This window comes from Pieris brassicae, chromosome 7 (assembly GCF_905147105.1).
Source record: "Pieris brassicae chromosome 7, ilPieBrab1.1, whole genome shotgun sequence".
NCBI lineage: Eukaryota > Metazoa > Arthropoda > Insecta > Lepidoptera > Pieridae > Pieris > Pieris brassicae.
The window spans coordinates 20,058,696-20,069,152 of NC_059671.1; the positions used below are offsets into that span (position 1 = coordinate 20,058,696).

General features: G+C 34.1%; 1 pseudogene; it reads right to left on the reverse strand.

Annotated features, from left to right (window-relative positions):
* Nucleotides 1-315: 315 nt before the first annotated feature.
* On the reverse strand, nt 316-10,236 carry LOC123712280 (annotated as a pseudogene).
* Nucleotides 10,237-10,457: the final 221 nt, after the last annotated feature.

Here is a 10,457-nt window from a genome sequence, read left to right on the forward strand (position 1 = left end):
TTCCGAAGGTGCTAGATTCGAACTCGGATGTGCACCAATGTACTTTCTATGTACTTATTTAACAGACGGTTCAGGAAACCGTCATGATTTAGGCGAAAAAAGTCTACGCCGTGTGTCAGTCTGGTTATATTATAAATGTCCCCACCATAATTTAGCTCTGTTCTTCTTCTTCTGTTCTAAAAGAATCTCTTAGAAAAAACTGGACTTGGACTGTGGAAGTGGAATTTGATTCAAACCTTTTATGCTGGGAAGCTTTAGACGCTACACTCAAGTCATCTCCAGGTATGTCATACTGTTAGAACAGTACGACAGTTTTTACGCATTTTTTGTACGCATCGCTTCCTCAATTTTTACAGTGTAGTTATCTTCAACTACTTGATTTTTATCCTTCTGTTTCATGAATGGAAATTTACATAACTCGTTAATTGGCCCCTCGAAGCACACCCAAAGAGGGAAAGACAATAGGAATACAACGATTGCAACTCCAAATGCAACCAGGGCCTGAAAGACATATACTCAAACGTTAAAAGAAAGGATTCTCGAAAGGAGATTACATATATCAGATATTATGAACATAAATTACCATATTTAATAAAGAGTTGGTGTACAACATAGAGTTGTGTCCCAATATAAAACGAATTACGGTCAAGTGTATAAGATATGCCAAATATGTGAGTTTCCAAGGTACTTCCCACATATCCCATTCCAGTATTGGTCTCCAAGTATCTAAAAACATCGATGTATCTATAAAATCTTAATTTTGTATGTACAAGTATTTTTTGATGTATAATTGATGAATTTATTTACTGAATCATATAGTGATCATACATTGCAGATGAAAGAAAAAATATTCGCTTAAAATTTAAAAAAAAACCTTCTCTTGTATACGAAGACAACTAAGGGCTATGTTACTAGCGACTGATTTTCCGTAGTTCCATATAATCAAGACATAATATAAAAGGGTGACTTAACCCTAGTAAAAAGGTAGCCCTTAGGGCTTTTAACACCTAATTTTTTTATTTATTTTGTAATCCTACAACTGATATAATTTGTATGTAACAAAACAATTAACCTAAAGATGGAATTCATAATATATACAAAAACCATTAAACATTTACAAAATGAAAAAATCTATAAAAAATATTAAATACATTGAATTAAGTAATAACTAATTCGTTTGAGAAAACTGGAAGCGTTTGAGAACTGGTTTTATCGACGTATGCTTAAAATATCAGATCGCATACAAAATACAACAGTGCTGGACAGAATGTAGAAAAACAAAGAAGTGCTTATGACGGTTACGAAAAGGAAACGTTACGGACACGTTTTACGTAACTTCAAAAAATACGAGCCCCTTCAACTAATAATACAAGGCAAAGTGGCAGGTAGAAGGAGACCTGGCCGCAGACCTGGTCCTGGTTAAAAAACTTGAGACAATGGTTTGGTCAAAGCACCAAGTCATTGTTTATAAGCGTGGCATCCATAATTAAAATAGCCATTATGATCGCCAAGGAGATGCCACTATAAGAAGAAGAATTCGGCAATGTTGTGTGATGGTTTGAAAGTCCTCACTCTCCGTACTTACGTAGTCATACCCTCGTATGTACGAGAGGCAGTGTATGTGGGGTGTGCTCATGATGCAGGTGATTTAGCGCTATGGATATTCTTCTTAATTCTTTTTTTAATATTATGGCAATAGTTTTAACTTTATGCCAGATTCAAGTAAAAATTCATACTCCTTTTAAGCATATTCTGCAATAGCTTAAGCAAGGCTTCAATAGTGGTCGTTGTAGGTTAAGCACGAACACCTATCACGTCTCAAAGTACGAATGTAATAGAATACAAAAAAAAAATATACTAAGAATAAATTAAGTACTTACTTTCAAGTTTGAAGATTGATCCAAATATCATCATACATATGAAAACACCGTATATTGGTTTAATTAAGCCAGCATATAAAGCTCGAACGTACACGGATGCACCGTTTATAAAAGGAAATCCGATTAATAACAGCCCAATTATCATTGGTAGCGGTAATGTGAATAAAAATTTATATTTCTGAAGAAAAAAAAACGCAAAAAGTAAACAAAATTATAAATGCAAAGTGATTTTCATCAACCTTGATATGGTTAGGTTACACAAGCATTGTGTCTCTTAAGTTTATATTTCAAGGCACAAAGTGGTTATGCAAATATTTTCAAGATTGTATCTATACTATTTTTCCAGCTGCTATGAAAGAAAGCTGGAATGACCTGGAGTGTCAAAGTAGCCAGGACCGATGAGGCTGTTCGGCCTGGATGGCCCCACCCCACAATGGACTTTAAAGACATATTTTAATAAATGATTAAATAATTTTAAGATCAACCAATTAATATATACTAATATTATGAAATTTGATTAAATTAACTCTTTCCTTTTGCACATAGTGCGTATAGTATCCCAATGCAATACCCATCATAAAATCTGGTAAATTATTGTGAGCTCGTGCATAAACATTAATATAGGTCGGATTCACAAAATATGTTAAAGCCAGCCTGTAATAGGAATGAGATATTTTAATGTGTGCCTACCTATATCAGTAATAGGGGAAGACAAAAGGAGATTTTCTAATTATGAAACTGAATTAATATACGGCTGTACCAAAAACCTTCCTTCAAGAAAAGAGCGTACCAATTATTAGCTACCGTAATAGGCCGTCAACGCACTTGCCTCATCGCAATGTTAGTGGCCATGTTTTTTAGTGTCCACGATGTTTTACAGATACCCAGAAATATGTAGAAGCCCTCGTATCTTGATTTTGAAGAAACTTAGAATTTCTAATTTGATTTAAAAGGGATTATCTCGATAAGACTTTTGATTTCGATTGAGCACACATAAAAAAACATCATACTGAAAAGTTATATAATTTCGAACATATACTAGTTTGATTAATCTACTTTTTTTGAAGTCGGTTTAGTACTTTCTGTTTCTATTTGTGAGCAGGCAGTATCGTGAAGAAGTGTTGTGCATATTTATATTATGAAGTTATCTTGTTTTTAAATTAAAATTGCTTTTAATGAATAATTTTGTAGATCATAATTATATAGTAATTTAAGTAATTAAGGGTTTTAATGATTTGTTAGGCCTGAATTATTACGTCACAATGACGTGTTGCTTAAGTTTTTTTCGCAGGCGCAATGTTTCTTATGTAAAAAGCCGAATCGATTCAACAGGAACTACGGTTGTTAAAACTAGAAATTTAGACAATCGGTGATTCTTTGCAAAACCCTATTATTCAAATTTATTCTTCGATTAAAATAAATCTGCTGTTATTTTAACAGACCAGTCAACTTTGTGAAGATCAAAAAACAACATTGCGTATTAATTATATTAAGGCGCTTAATAATTATTAAGTTAAATCAATTTTAACTCTAGTTAAAGGCAGTGTTGGACTAGGGGCTTCGGCGTGCACTTATCACTGGCTTTTGAATCCTCTCTCTTTGAGTCTCTGTGCCCATTTAACACTCGTAGATTGAAGGAAGTCAGTCAGTAGTAAAAATCATCACGAAACAGAAATCTGTGGACAAGACTGGCGTATTTTTAATATTAAGACTTACTCAGGAGAAACAAACAATACAGCGTCCAAGTCCTGGTAGAATGTATGAGCAGCTGGTATAATTGTGCCAACAGCAATTAGAATGGCCATGGTCCATATTTTTGCTGATCTTCCTCGTGCCAATACGCAGACAAAGTAACCAAGTATCATTACTTGGACATTAGAGGCCATATACCTAAAATAATTGGATACCTATTTTATTGTTCTCTGTATTCTGCAGGGTTAGTTATTGTAAGGTTTCATTATAATTGACGTTTTGCCAATCTTATTGGTTATTTTAACAGTTATGACAGATTAAATTAAATTTGACAATTGACGAAGGAGTGCTCTAGTTAAAAGAATGATGTTAGACTGAGTTGAAAAGAAGAGAAAATCAGTTAGTATGATGAGGTTTCATCTGGGGTCTTTCAGTCAAATAGTGGTTAGGAGGAAAAGAGAGATTGGGACTTTTGGTTAAATTATAGGTGAATAAAGCGGTTTATTGACAATGCGATCTATATTAAAGTGCAAAATCAGTTGGTTTGATTATAATAAATTAAAAATATCTTAGACTAAACAATTAACATAACTTATACTATACTTTAAATATATTATGATGGCAATATTAGTTAAGTAGATCAGTGTTGGCCTAGTGGCTTAAGCGTGCGATTCTCATCCCTGAGGTCGTAGGTTCGATACCAGGCTGTGCACCAATGGACTTCCTCTTAATTTTATATATATATATTATACATTCGCTCGAACCGTGAAGGAAATCATCGTGAGGAAACCTGCTTGCATTAGACCCAAAAAGTCGAAGGTGCGTGTCAAGCACAGGAGGCTGATCACCTACTTGCCTATTAGATTGAAAAATCATGAAATTGGAACAGAAATCTGAGAGCAGCCCTAAAAAGGCTGTAGCGCCACTAATTAAAAAAATATATATTAGTTAAGTATTTTAATGTCAACTTATTTATAAGGTCTCTTCTGAATAAAATCGAGTATGTTATACATATTAAACGCCCCATTAATTAAATTAGAAAATGCTTACTAAGACAACTCGACATTCCGCACTTGCACTTAGGCTACTATTTTTAGACTTATATAAAAGTAATAACAGCTCTGTGGCACTTACCATGAATGATACATACATCTATTGGAATTCACATAATTGTTTATATAGAACAAATTATACAGCCAGCTTTCTCGACACCACTCCACCTCACTCATAATGGCAACCTGGAAAAGCAATGCTTTTTATAAGTCAAAACAAAAATACAATATTTCCAGAAATCTCAGACAGGTACGTCTGGGTGGAGTATGGTTGGTGGGTATTTTGGGTGGAGTATTGACAAGAGAGATGAAGGTCGTAAATAATGCAGACATAATGGAATAGTAAATAAAATGTTGAGGTTAAGCTACGGCGCACAAGTCACAAGACACAATCAATTATATGTTGCAACAACAACAGCAGGAGATAAACTGGCGGGGCAAGTATTTCTCGGGCAGTTATTAATGAGAAGTCGAATTCGAACGAATTGTGAAAGAGTCTGAAGTCGAAATTCTGCTACGTGGAGTATCGGACTAAGGTAGACTAAATGTAGTCCAATTTAACCACAAGAAGATACAATTTAGCGAGATTTCCGCTAAAAGAACATCGACATGTATTACTATTCTCAACTCTGGGCGGGAGCTCCTCAGTAGCAGCTACTTACACGTGACAGTATGCAACCAAGAAGTTCTTTATAAAAAAATCATGCCGCGGCATGCGTAACGCATTTCCCTACGAAAAAAATGATACAGCAGTAACACAGAAAAATTGTAAAATAATATTAATTTGCTGTTACTGCCAGTAAGGACAAGGAATTGGGTACATCAGTGTTGCTGTAAAAGTTTTGGAAGATAGAAGTAGAAAATGGTTGGTATTAGATGTGGGAATGATGGATTAATGGGATAAGGTGGCCACTCCAGAAGTTGTAGTAGTATAGATCTTATAGTATAATGTGATTATTATAAACAATGGATAATAATGTGTAAGATTTGTGAACCCTTTTGAGTAAAAAAAACATCTGTGTCAGGGTTCCCAGCTCTTCCATAACAAACTTAGTAGTAAATTTCATAACAATTTTTTTAACTTTTAAAAAATAAGAATTAAAAAAATCTTACCTGCCAGAAAGGTCCTGAACCGAGATGACCAAGCCAGGTTATTGTAAATACAAGAATCAAAGCATACGATGGAGTTAACCTAAAAATAAATATAGTAAATTGAAACGAACATAAAAAATCTAATTTATTTTGGTTTTTAATAAAAAATAAATTATAACTTCATGTTTGTTTTTAATTATATTAATAATCCAGTGCATATTCATACAATTGCCTTGATAAATTCATTTATTTATTTTATCGTAAGCCAGGCCGTTTTTCTTGCTTTTCAGCGCTAAGTAAATGTCACACAGAAACATAAACCTATTTTTGTTGAGAGTCGTATGTGCAATAGCCTACATTGTTCTTTTCAAGATAAGAAAAAAAATATCATTATAAAATATTCCAAAAAGACACCAAAGAGGTAATATACCTTAGCAGTGTAGACAATATTCCTTTCGGTATCCGATGCCATGTAAGTTTTTGTTTTTCTGATGATTTTTCTAATTTATATTACAACAGGAATCCAGCCATTAATGAATGTTTGGACGAGCACAGTCCCGTTAATAATTACATAATTTATCACGTTATTATACATCTGAAATGGTTAAGAAAATATATTTCAAAGATTTTTGTTATGATGTTATGTAGACTCGATAAACCGATTATTCAATACAAAAAGATTTTTCGTAATTAGGAAGAAAGACGACATCCCAATCCCTTGATTGGATCCCAATTTTGGATGGTAGAGCAATTACGCTATTTGTCATTTCTTCTGTCAATGTTCCAGCCATATTGGAGTAGATGGCAAACGGGTGGGATGTCTTTGATTTCTTGGAGGATCGAAAGGACTTTGGTATGGGATGCTTCTTGGTCGCGTTAGCCCAGTCAAATATAAGAGTCTTTCTTCCAACTTTGATTTTGTTTCCTATGGAGTAGAGACTTGGTACATGAGCGCAGGCGCTAATTAAAGATTTATATTGGCGCCTGGTGGTACCGGCGGCCAGAGCTGGTGCTTTCTTCGATCAACAAACAAGTATCGCAATACAGCGAGCAAATGCCGCATTAAAGGTACACTGCCACAGGGATCAAACTTTTTAAATTTGTTTTAATTTTATATTTATAAATTTTTAATTATTTTTAACTATGTGGATTAAAATTCTTCAATAGTATTTCCTTTATATTTTTTATCTATTATAACGGATATTATACTTACTTTTTCCGTGAAACGTGGATTTTCCGGAAAAATGCAAGTTATTATTGTCGCATGTAAATAAATAACACACCATATCGTCAGTATTCTGAAAAAATAATTTATTCGATTTATATTATTTATTTCATGTTTCAAGAAATTTCTTCCTGCGTCATTTTGGATAAGATTTGTTTTGTTATAAAAACTTCGTTACAATTCAAATAGAAAGTTATATAAATTATTAGGCAGGAACTTTATCGCTACCAAGCGATGTCTCTCAGGCAAACCTAGTAATGAAAAAAAAAGATATACTGAGGTACGTTCGATTCTTAACGCTAAGTATGACTCGCACATGCCACAAAAGTTTTTGCTTTTCCAGTCTCGACTGTAAATCAAGCCCTTCTTTTAAAGAGGTTGAAATGATTTTAATTTCTTCTAAGTACCTATAGTAATCTACTATATATGTACTATAAATAACCAAGTCGTTCCCCGTTGTGCTAAATCTTTCGTGATTTCACGCGAATTTCATTTTTTTATGTATTCGTGAAGGCAATATCATTTACTAGATACTATTTATATACTATTCATCTATATAAATGTTATATAGCATTCATTAATTAAAGTTATTGCGTTATATATTCATAGATAAAGTTTTGAGCGGTTTTCTAAATGAGATTCTTTAGAGGCAATTACTTGCGATTATTATTGCATTATGACTTAGGGTTCTACTTACAAGGTTATCTTGTATGCTACATTTATCGAACCTGCGTGCTTACGTAAATGCAAATAATAATATTTCTATGAAGACAAATGTCCTATACGCTTAACCGTCATAAACTAATCGCTACTCCTCCATTCGAAGACACTCTTCTTTCAGTTTCGCGGTAATTTGGAGAGTAAGGCGAAATTAGCCTCCAACAAGTTTGGTGATCAGCAAGGCAAGGCGGTACTTAACTGCGGGCCTGCGCTTGCAACTATATAAAGCGCTAATCCGGCCCCACATGTAGTACTGTTTTCAGGGCGGATGCTCTTTCCACTTGACTATTATTAACGAAGAGCGGTTCGAATCGTCAACGACTAATCCCTTTTCGAGGAATTTCTTGAGGGCTGAGGGCCTTTTATGCCTTACTACGCTACATTCAATTCTTTAAAAACAGTTCTTACTGGACTTATATATCACAAAATGTATTTAAATTAAAACTACTACATTCAAATACATACAGACTATACCATACCTTAGTCCATGAAAGCATTTTATTTGTTGTTCATCATCATCTAAGTTCGTGTATGAAGTTCGTAACTTGGATATATTTTGTTTGATAGAAAAACACAAAAGAAATCGATACCTGTAATTATATAATTAGGTTTATCAGGACCAGTTGTAAAAGTAGTGTGTAAAAGTTTTTTAATATGCATTAAATTATTATACTGCAGATTTTAGTGTTTGTAAGGGACCACAGTTTGCCTTTATAAATAAATAATAAGTAACTGCCTTGGCGGAATGTTCTCTTAAGTGAATGTAATTCTTTGAGAAAATAACGACAAATTGAACCGAATAAACCATATAACGAAATGTCATTAATAACCGGTATAATTAATCGATATATAAAATTCTTCTTCGGTATTGAACCATTCATTACCTCTGCTATTCATCAGACAAGAATGATACAGAGTCCCAACTAGATTCATGATAATAATAACGATAATTATTACTAAAACAACAACATTTCCAGCGGCGAAAACAATCGGCTCCTTAACATCCGTATTGCATTGCAACGGTTGAAGTACTTTTGTCTTCAACTTATATTTTTGCCAGTATGTATCATTTAGGCATGCTTCTAGGGACGATACTTGGTCCTTTTTATTTGCATAACTACATTGTTCCGGTACGCAGATACCATGACGTAATAGGCTATGGTTGTAACGCGTGTTTTTGTTACTCGAATATTCCTGTAATTAATAATGTTACCATTATGATATTTAATTTATTCATTGTTTATAATAGCATATCATGATTTCATAGCGAAGCGGGGCTGGAATTTATTCACAGCGTATTAACGTTCAAACTAGATACAAACTCACAAATCACAAAAATACACTAGCTGAATTGAATTTCGGACTTGGATTTGGATATAGTAGCCTTACTACGTATCTTGGCTGACTTTGAGGTGTCAACAACTAACACCGACACAGCGCATACATATAACAACTCTTAGCCGTAGGCTCACACAGATCTATTCACACATTCTTAATGTCTTATCGGATTTATATTTGATAAGTTGTAACATTAAACCTACTTTTTCTCAAAAAACTGTTCTAAAGATGTAGCATGTACCACTAACAAATTGTTATCTAGTTACCCAGACAGGGACTCCCTAGTGTGGGGACTAGCGATAAATCTATTTTGTCACAACCTATTTGTCATGAATACAGTTTTTATTATTATTTTATATATTTTTTTAATTAACTTAAATTATAGAGTAACTACGGATTAAAAAAAATAGTGTGACATGTCAAATTTTATAAAGAATTGTATTGTCAGACCTTGAGCCTAGCATGAGCTTTCTCAGTTGTAGCTTGACAATGGACTCGCAATAAGAGCTCATGACAAGGGGGCCTGTATTTGTACGTGAGTAGTTTTTTTTAATTAACAATAGTTTACCGACGCTTGATAAATTTATACATTGGTAATCCAATAAAGAACGAAATACAATTTTATAATTACAGGCACACAACACTCATGAATGAGAAAAATTCAATCGATAGGTTGTGAAAAAAAACTATCAGAAAAGTGCTTTAAAAGGGAGGATATCCGCTAGGGATATCCAGGTCTTACTCATTAGTCAGAATGCTTAACCTGAACATTGGATGCCCAGATTGAGCATTCTGTCAAGCTTTGGCTAAAACGGAGAACCCGTCTGAAAGAAAGATACCATATATTACACAAAAAAAAATCCCTAACAAAAATATAGGAGAAAATATATTTCTGGAGGCAAACGGGTAGGAGGCTCACCTGATGCTAAGTGATACCGCCACCCATAAAACCTCACATTGCCAGAAGGCTTGCAAGCTCGTTGCCGGCATTACAAGAATTCGTACGCTCTTTTTTCGCCCCTAAGTCGAGTCGGTTCGTAAATACTTAAGCCACTAGAATCCACATCCAGCAAAAACTTCTTTAAGAATAGAGCGTACCATTTTTTTAAAGGCCAGCAACTCTTTGCGAGCCCTCTGGCCATATGAGTGTATGGGCGGCTATCTCTTACCATCAGGTAAGCAGGAGGCTTTTTGCAGGTGGCTCGGTTATTCAAATAAATATACTCACGTTAATCATATCCAGAAGACCACTTTGTGTGTCTGAAACTAAGACGAATTGGACCAAGCAGTAAGTTCCGTTCAAATTTAATGTACAGTCTTCGTATCGGTCCATTTGAAAGACTGGCGGCATCCGGGAATATTCTCTATCTGATTTAATTACATAAGGATAATAATAATATAACAAAATTTCGCAAATGATTTTTAAATGTACATTGGGTAGGTCTGGAATCGGTCGTA